Below are 8,201 nucleotides of genomic sequence, written 5' to 3'. Positions count from 1 at the left end.
ACTACGTTCCCCAACAAAAGATGTCGCAGTGTGGGTCACGAGGAGCTGCGACCTCCTGCCGCCCGCTCGCCGGGCCCAGTAGGAGGAAGGGAGGAAGGTGGCACGCGTCGTGGCCGCAAAATGAGGAGAGTGACATGATTGTTGTCGCAGCTCGCTTATGGGCTGGCTCAAGCTCGACGTGCTTGGCCTCGACGGTTGGGGGAGGCCATGGCATCGAGCTGTGGCGGCGGGAGGAGGAGCACGGGGAGCACCGGAGGAGCTGTGGCGGAGCAATAGTTCAATAGGGGATGCAATTACTTTTCTGTTCTATGTATGAGGGTGCTTTGTGCTATTTTGTAGGGACTTTGTTGTAAATTCAACTACTGACTAGATGGCTCCATATTTTGTAGGGAAGATTTTTACGGGGTCTGTTCTTTTACAGAATGAATTTTTACGGGATCTGCTAGAGATGCTCTAACTAGTGATTTCGAAAAATCAGGCATAAAACCAAAAAACCTTATAAATGCACGGTAGTTAATTCAACCGGGGCCGTGAATCCATTCTAGCAATCACCATTGGATCTTTTCTTTTTTCCCATCAATATAAACTTTGTAATGCAATTGAAAAGTTTTTTTTTGTGGAGTACGCCAAGATCCGCCTGCACCATGGGTGTGGGCTGGCACACCACCACCAGGTAGCCACCCAGCAGCCCGAGGCCCTTCAGTAGAGAATTCGGCATGCCGTGCCGCCCACGCGAAAACGCACTCGCCATGGCGCTCCCTTGTGCGAGCCCCTGCACAAATCCAGCTCAGATCCCTGCCATATGCCTCGGCCCCCGTAGCGTATCTCGGCCGCCTCTCCCGGCCATGGCCGAGATCCGCACCCGCTAAGGCCCCATGTCGCGGCCTCCTGGCTCCTACCTCGGTGCTCGAAGGCGACCGCAAGCCCGCACCACCTCGCGACCGTGCTCCACCTCCCCCCACGCTCTCCGGCGTGCGCCGCCGCACCGAGATCCACTAGCCATCGCACCGCCCTCGAGACGGCTCTCCCCCGCATGAAGAAGGCCCGCCAGGGCCAGCAGATCTCACCCGCTATTTTTCTCGGCCGGGCGCCGCCACCACGCGCCTGCGGTGACCAGGGATTTCACGAAGAGGAGGTGCTCGGGGCTAGGGTTTCGCCTCCGGAGCCGCCCGCGCGAGCGGCCTGGGAGGGAGTTGGAATGGCTGATTTTTCTTTTTATTTTCTCGTGGTTGGGGTATGGCTGATTTTTGACACGGACAACTCAGTTTCTTGTGCTTAATTTAGGGTGTGACTAGGTCTCAGTCGACTAAGACTTAACCAAGTCTCAGTCAAGTGATATAGTATGTAAAAAGAAAAAAAAACTGAAAATAATTTTTTGTACAAATCTTTATGCAAAATGAAAGGAAGATAGCATCGACTGAGACATAACGAAGTCTCAGTCGACTGAGACTTAGCAGAACTGCTTAATTTAAGCATGCGTGCGTTTGAAAAGTAACTAGCTCCTTGCACCGAGGTAGGCCCTTTCCTATTATTGTTCGGGGGAGTTGCCTTGCGAGTCACACAGCAAGGACTAAAACCATTCAGCTAAACAAAAAGAACTAACCCTAAAAGGAAACTAAACAAAAGAACTAAAACCCTTTTTGCATTTTTCTCTTGTCAGTTCAACCGTCACTTGACTAAGATAGTCGTACCCGTTAATCAAGCTTCCTCACCATGCATGGACATATGTAGTACCCGCGTTGCGTCTTCACCGAAAATGGATCGGTGAACCAAAAAGGCAGATCGACCGACCGATCGGTGGAATTGATGACTACTGACGTACGTACGTGACGACATTAACTTGGTTATTACTTGGTTGCCTTTGCTTTTTCTCATCATTATATGATGCATGGATCGATCGTTGTAGCTAGCCCACGCCAAGCATACGGCCAAAAACTATCGATTAAGCTTTTTTTTTACCCAAAAAACTAAGAAATGACAACGTTTTTCTACCAGTTTGTTGCATCCATGCATGCATGTTGACACGTTCCCTTTAATATTTTTTCTCATCCACGCATCACCTATCCCCTCTCTAGCTAGCTATCTACCCTGACCTGCCTACCTATTGTTCATCGATCATCGCCTGCATGCGTGCATGTACCTAATTGTTTGGCATGGCACGTACGTACTGTGACAAGCAGGCTATATATAAACACGACAGCCAAGAAAGAAAGATAGCTCCAGGTGTTGGCTACGTATCCATCTTCGTGTGATCTCACCGGCCTTGTCCTCCGAGTGACTGACGATGGCCGGCAATGGAGCTACCACCAGGAGGCAGCTCACCCTGTTTCCGCTCCACCTGGCCATCATCCTCCTTCTCGGCGTAGGGGCGGAGGCGGCGACGTCCTTCAGCTTCACTAACGCGTGCGCGCACCCGGTGTGGGTGGGCGCGCTCAGCGGCGCCACCTCGCCGCAGCTGCCCCGCACCGGCTTCTACCTCGCCCCGGGCGCGACCTCCGCGCTGGCCGCTCCGTCCTCCGGCGCCTGGTCCGGCAACTTCTGGGCGCGCACAGGCTGCGCCGTCGACGACGCCACCGGCCGCCTCGCATGCGCCACCGCCGACTGCGGCAGCGGCGACGTCGCCTGCGACGGCCGCGGGCCCGCCCCGCCCGTCACGCTCGCGGAGATCACCCTCGCCGCACCCGGCTCCGGCGGCCTCGACTTCTAAGACGTCAGCCTCGTCGACGGCTTCAACCTGCCCGTCAGCATCGCGCCCTCCCACGAAGGCTGCCAGGCGGCGGCGTGCTCAGGCGACGTGAACGCCGTGTGCCCGTCGGACCTGCGCGTCGTGTCCGGCTCAAGCGGCGAGGTGGTGGCGTGCAAGAGCGCCTGCAACGCCTACGGCAGCGCACGCTACTGCTGCAGCGGCGACTACGGCACGCCGGCGGCGTGCGGGCCCACCAGCTACTCGCAGGTGTTCAAGGCCGCCTGCCCGGCGGCCTACAGCTACGCCTACGACGACGCAAGCAGCACCTTCACCTGCTCCGGCGCTGCCACCTACCACATCACCTTCTGTCTTGCCACTTAACTCATCACAATCCTTAATTAATTAATTAATTAAAATCACACCGTGGACATGTAAGCAGATTATTTTCTTCAGTGAAAATAATATACAGAGTAAGAACGGAATTACAAATCTTTATGCTTCCTTATTCTTTTTTTAGGGGATTATGCTTCCTTATTCAATATGTATTTTGGTAATCAGTAGCACAAAATGGATGAGAACAAAGCCATGCCTTTGCCGCCTCTTATTTTTCGGTTTATTTCTTCGGCAATGTACAGTCTCTCCCTCTCTCTCTCTCTCTCTCTCTTGAAAATCATGAACATTTTTTGAACTCGTGAACATGCCTGAAATCTTCAACATTTTGACAGATTTTCAAACATTCTCTAAAATCATGAACATTTTTTAAATTCATGAACATTTTATACTACTTGCAAACCATTTTCTAAATCTTAACAGTATTAAAAACGTTTTCCTTGAATAGGAGAACATTTCTACGATCGACAATTTTAAAATTCATGATATTTTTTTAACAAACATTTTTGAAATGCATGATCTTTTTTGATCAGAGAACATTTTATGAATCAATAAACTATTTTTGTAAGTCACGAACAGTTTGTGAATTTTTAGGGTATTTTTCAATTCATGAACATTTTTTAAATTGGCCAATTTTTTTTAAATTTCATTAAAATGTTTTAATACACGAACGTTTTCAAAAAATCATTAATTTTTTTAAATTCACAAACATTGTTTTTCAAAATTGTGAACATTTTTAAATATGCAAACAATTTTTTAAATCACTAACATTTCCTGCATCCACAAACATTTATGAATTACTAAACATATTTTTAAATTTCGGATTTTTTTAAGTCTCAAATCATTTAAAGTAGACAAAACGAAGAGGAAAAAGGAAAAACAAAACAAATGTTTTAAAAACGGGTCGTTCGGACAAGGAGCGGCCCAAACACGCGCGCTGTGTCTTCTCCCAGTGTGCAGAGCGCAGTATAGAAGGTTCCTACTGCATGGGCCGGCCCAGGCAGGGATTCTGCTTTGTGAACGTTTTAAATTACTTATAGGTGGCATCGGTGGGTAATGTTTTGCAACTTTGGGAGCAATTTCGTCGATGTACCGTCAAAAGCAATAGCCCATTTATTATTAGGTATATATTTATATTGGCCACCACTAGGTGTCAGCCTGATGTAGCCTGTAGGGAGGGGGAAAATCAGCCGCCCCCGCGGTCGTCCGATGGGCCACGCGTGGTCGATGATCGTCTTCCCTTTGTTCATCAAGATTCGTGTTCTAGGATGTGCTTTGTGTATTGTCAGGGAGGAGGGCCTTGTCCCGAGGGAGCGCTATACTGGGCAGGCCTAGCTCGCGTGAGGACATTGTCTTTTTTTCTTCAATTTTTTCCTTGTTTATTGTTTTTTAACCTTTGCTTATACTTCCAAATACTCTAAATAACATATTTTAAATTTTTTACATAAAAATATGAAAAATAAATTTACAAAGTTTTAAAAAAATATTAAATGTGTATAGAGAAAATATTTCTCATGTAAAAAAAATCTATACAAAAAAATACAAAGTTTATGACAAAATATTGAGCATATTTTTTAAAATGATAATTCAATTTTTTTTAAAAGTATTTAGAAAATGTTAATCAAACATTTAAAATATGTCAAATGTTTATAGAAAAAATGTTGACAATGTATTAAAAAATGTTAATTTTGTATTAAAATGTTAATCAAGTATTTGAAAATGTTAAAAATGTATATAATGTTTTTAGTCATGCATGAAAAAATGATAATATTGTATTTAAAAGTTTCTATTCAAGCATTTGAAAAAGTTATAAAAAATGTTAATCATGTATTAAAAAATATTAAGGTTGTATTTGAAAAATTTTAAACATGTATTATAAAAATGTATTAGATACATACAAAAATATAAAATATGTTTGAAAGTTGTAGACATTAAAATATCAAAAATGTTAATCATGTATTTAAAAAATATTAAATGTGTATATAAAAATGTTTTTGATGTATACGGAAAATGTTGAATGTGCATCACTACACGTGCCTCACCCTGTATGCATGGGCTGGCTTATAGTTGAATGCGGGGTTAGGCGCGTTTAGTTATGCATGGGTGGACAGACATCAGGGTCGATTTTCCTAGTTGCACTCCGGGTGAGGCGCGTGTAGTTATGCATCAGTGGACAGACGTTATGTTTGATTTTTCATTTAAGGCTAAATATATATAACAAGAAAAGAAAGTGAAGTTGCACATGAATGGATGAACATATAATTGATAATTTGATTCAAAAAGTGAAAAAATAAATATACAATTTAAGAATTTATAAAAGCCAAACGAGAGAAAAAAACTTATTTCGGAGAGAAGCCAGTCAAGAGCGCCTGACACACATTGTAAAACGAATAAGATGCAGCCACTCAGTTAAAACCCTTGATTGTTTAAAATTAATCTGAAAGGCACAAAAAGAGAAGAGGGGTTGTCGCTCGCCCTACAGTGGACGACACTCCCAGTAGAAGTGGAGATGGACTGCTTGATAGCATTGAATTATGGTGAAGGCCCCGGAGCAAGACAGGCCCAAGTTTTGTATGCTCGTTCAGGAGATTAAGACATGCAAACGATGACAGAGTTATTCAGTTTGCCTTTGCTAGGCGTGACCAAAATAGAGTTAGTGATTTTCTTGCTACTTTCGGTAGAATTCAGGGACACACTGTTGTGTGGCTTAGGGACGGACCATGTGATGTGCCTGCCCTGTGTAAGCAAGACCTTGATGCTGGCTAAGTAATAGAAAGTCTCGTTTACACCGCAAAAAATATATCAAGCTGTTCATGCATGTTGGTAATGTATATTCAAACAAAAATTGGTCCATATTTTACTGAAAAGGGGGGAAATTAACAGAAAATGAAAGGTGAAGATATACAATACAAAAATAAATACAGTGATGTGGGAAAAAAATGCCCACAAAAAATGAGGAAAAAATAAATTAAAAAAAGAGAGAGACACACAATATTGATGGCACGAAAGAAGAAGAGAAGCCTGCCAACAATCTCCATCCTTCTTGTCGTTGAAACAAATTAAAAAACATGAAACACGAAAATAGGCTGCTTTCACCCTTTCTCCCCAGACCCATTCTGCATGTGATCCAACCAAAAAAAAAACCACAAAGAAAGGGCCCGTCACACCCCACATGACAATACAGAAAGCCCGGCCTACCGCACGAATCTTGATGCACCTTCATCTAACGGCCAGGTACTTGACTGAGACTTTGTAATCTATATGTAGCAAGATCTCTGTCTGTGCTTCGATGAGTAGCATTCTACATGATTTTGATAATCTGTATGTAACTAGTAAATGGCATGTGCCATGCACGTGTAGACATATTTATTAACACACATACATGTGGGTAATTTGAAGTAGTATCATCATTTGAACTACCATAGATGGAGTCACACAATTCATCAGCTAATTAATCATTAATTATAACATTATACACAATTTAATAATATATCTGTTAATACCGATTTTACACAATTTAGAATATCATGAGAAAAAGAATACCAGGTTCGTCCTCAAACGTTTGTCTTAATAAAGTTTAAGATGTATTACATTGAGCAATGGAAACTGGAGAGAGTACTAATTGCAAGATATTTCTAGTTAGAAATAAAATATTGATTATGTCTGTTTTGCATATCAGATTTTTTTTCATAGAATGTATTGATGAAAACTAAGAACACAAGGGTAACAATATTAATAAAGTTTAAGACGTATTAGATTGAGCAATGGAAAGGGTACTATTTGCAAGTTCTTTATTTTAGAAATAAAATAATAATTTAAATATTACTTATCTCTGTTTTGCAGATCAGATTTTTTTCCACATAATTTATTGATAAGAACTAAACAAGGGTAATAATTTATAAAATGAATTTATAAGAGAAAGTAAAAGCTATTTAGCTGTAATGTATTACATTTTCATTTTGTTTGTCATTCTTTAATCTGTTTCAGCTTGTGCGCCCATACCCAGGCTATACCATTACATGCTCTCTCTCTCTCATCATGATGCATACTACCTCCGTCCTGGTGTATTAGTCCCCTTGTATTTAGGGTTAAATTTGATCATGATTTTAACTAATAAAATATAAGTTATATGTAGCAAAAACAATATCATCAAACACTATATTCAAATACGAATCCAACGGTATAATTTTTCGTGACATACATTAACATTTTGTTAGTTAAATCTATGATTAAAATTTGACATAAAATACGAAGGAGGCCAATAAACCAGTACAGAAATAGTACTTGCTAGTTGCTAGTACTCCTAGTGCGACCCTACTCTATTGCATGCATCACTTGAGTCTGACAGAAATTTCTAGATAATGGCAGGTTACAAAGAAAACAAGGAGAATCACGTGCACATCCTACAAATTACTACTACATCTGAGAGTGGCAGGCTGGCAACACATGGAAAAGGCACATCGAATGCCTACAATGTAGGCTGTCATATTGACATATCCAACTCCTGGAACATAGGCCATCAAATTGACATATCCAACAGTCGATATGCAGCAATGTAGACCTGTCACTCAAGCCATTAAATTTGAGCCGTCCGATTAGGAAGATCTAAGAGTCCATATGACTTGCTATTCGTATACTATATATGAGTATAGATTCTTGTGTTGATGAATCATTCGTTATGTGATGAATAACTACTTTACAAGGAAATTACCATGATTGAATGATTAATTATATATGTATATTGTTGTCTGTTTTTAGTCTAATAATTGACTAGTTTAGATGAAAAACAGTAGATGAGTGGTATGTATGAGATGGATGCCAAATTTTGAAGTATTCATTGTGAGTGTGACTGTAAGAAGAAAAGCTTAGGTGGGTTTTTCCCCACTAAGGGTAAAAAGATTGTATAATTCGTCAAAAACAGTTATGTCTTCAATTTTCATGTCATCTTGTTGTATGCAATTCCCTAATCATAGTTAGGACCCGAGAAACATCATAGTCGAGACACCTGAATTCGCTTATCTGCGAGCACCAAGACCAGTGGCGGAGCCAGAAAAATCGAATGAGGGGCCAAGTATTGTTAAGTCTTGTTATGGAGGGTGAGTTCATCAAAAGACATCATTTTAGC

General features: G+C 41.7%; 1 pseudogene; it reads left to right on the top strand.

The window, feature by feature from the left end:
• Nucleotides 1–2,214: 2,214 nt before the first annotated feature.
• Nucleotides 2,215–3,290, top strand: LOC123163547 (thaumatin-like protein 1b; annotated as a pseudogene).
• Nucleotides 3,291–8,201: the final 4,911 nt, after the last annotated feature.

This window comes from Triticum aestivum, chromosome 1D, assembly GCF_018294505.1.
Source record: "Triticum aestivum cultivar Chinese Spring chromosome 1D, IWGSC CS RefSeq v2.1, whole genome shotgun sequence".
NCBI lineage: Eukaryota > Viridiplantae > Streptophyta > Magnoliopsida > Poales > Poaceae > Triticum > Triticum aestivum.
This window is presented reverse-complemented; position numbering and strand designations above follow the sequence as displayed.